Source organism: Pinus tabuliformis, chromosome 5_1, assembly GCF_031772625.1.
Source record: "Pinus tabuliformis cultivar Carrire ecotype Pingquan chromosome 5_1, CPIR1, whole genome shotgun sequence".
NCBI classification, from domain to species: domain Eukaryota; kingdom Viridiplantae; phylum Streptophyta; class Pinopsida; order Pinales; family Pinaceae; genus Pinus; species Pinus tabuliformis.
Window position 1 is genome coordinate 921999358 of NC_142305.1, and position 1922 is coordinate 922001279.

Sequence of the window (1922 nt, forward strand, 5' to 3'; positions counted from 1 at the left end):
CTCTAAATTTTAATCTTTTTGGACCTGAGGGATTATTGCACAAAAAGATCGAGCGCTTGTTTTGTTCGGCTCGTTAAAGAAATCGAAAATTCATCCCTTTTGTATTGTTTTATACTTTTTCAGACTTAAGGGATTAGATGACGAAAAAGGAATTTTGGAGTTAACTTTCCGTACCTTTTCAGACTCTCTAAAAATGAAAAGGACGGACTTTTCCTTGTCGTTAGACTCGTTAAAATGATTAAATAGCGACAAACTTGTCTTTAGACGAGAACGAGTTTCCCTATCGCTAGGCTCGTTAAAACATAGCGATGGGCTTGCCCGAAGGGCAGGTTATAGAACAAGCATATGTTATCCTCCTCAAGCTTGACAAAAATAAAGAGGTACTGGTCAGCAATGACTGGGGAAAAATTGGGAGAACCTCACAGCATTAATGGTAGCAAGTCGCTCTTGAACATGACACTTTGTCCTCCGTATCACATCGGGTTGGGTTGTTTCATTCACCGGTCTCATAACCATGGTCCTCGCCACACCATCCACAATTGGGGTAATGCTACCAATCCATCACATCAGTGTCGTTATATGTTCAAGAGATGTGGTTCTGCAAAGAGTCAACCGTGTCCCATCCACTGCCATACATTATCCTTCATCCACTTCATGGCCGCCACCCTGAATCATACATCACAGTTTGTTTTCACCTCATCACAATCACTAGCTCCGTTCCGTGTCACTGATGTGGGATTCATTAAGGCCCTCCTTTGACGGATCGCTCCTTGTCGACATCAGCTCATTATCCAAGGAGTTGATCTAGGAACAACCCCTTCAGTACTTTGAAGCTTGCATGCCTCAATGGCAAGTTTCTCACTTCCGGCGATAGGTATACATAAATGACCTTCAACCAGAAGATTTTGCATGGTGGTCGACGCCAAGTCCTTTATTCCCACCATGTGAATTGTACTGCCGTACCTTGAGGGTCATCATCCTTATCGGTGATTCCTCTCGTGCTTGTTAATGGTTCACATCATTGACCGGTAATCAAGCGATGTCTTTCCATGTTCGACTTCAAGAAATTCTCACATGGATCGACTTGTACATCGAGTGAAGATCGGAAGAGATTGAAGACCCCGGATCTAGTTTCATCCATCCGGGCTGCGATATATATTCAGGACATAAAGACATTTGATATGTACATCATTACAGCAGATGATCATCCTTCTCAAAGGATGATAATTTCAGCAGAGAATTATCGGTCTACAATTAGACGATCGTCTGTTCTATGTACGAAAATGTATTTATAAAGCTGAGCATGGGAATGCCCGCCTCAGCTAGATCATGAAAATGTATGAAAAATAATGTATTGTATTGTATCTTATTACAGGACACTTCTCAGCAGATTGAATGAACTTCGGATCCTCTCAATAAAGCATTTCACCCGATAAACGACCTCATACTTTAGGGGGCATCTGTTATAGACAATTTTGTGCCTTACAGCAACAGGCATGAATTGTCAATAATCCAAGGGATCCAAAGTTCCCTAAACATGATGTTCCTACCCCTAGAGGAACAAGGTCAGCAAACCAACAGCTCTCAGATCAGTTCTCCACCTGAAAACACTCAAAAACAAGCAATCCTGAAATCAAAGCAGGTGCTCCACTAGGCTTCTGCGCTGAAACTCAAATCCTCCATGGTGTACCTACGTTGCAAAGCAAGTGGAACAAAGGCCACCTGCGCTGAGCGAGATGGGACAAGTGGCACACTGAGTCATTGCTCCAAAAATGACACTTGGATCAGGGATTTCGCCTTGTGATGAGTCAGAGGCTCTGTTTCTCCAAGTGGAAGCAAGGTTCTCCAAGTGGACTCAAGAACTGAAGATCAACTAAAGATTAACTGAAGAGAGAGAGGACACAAGGCAGCTACACATCAGT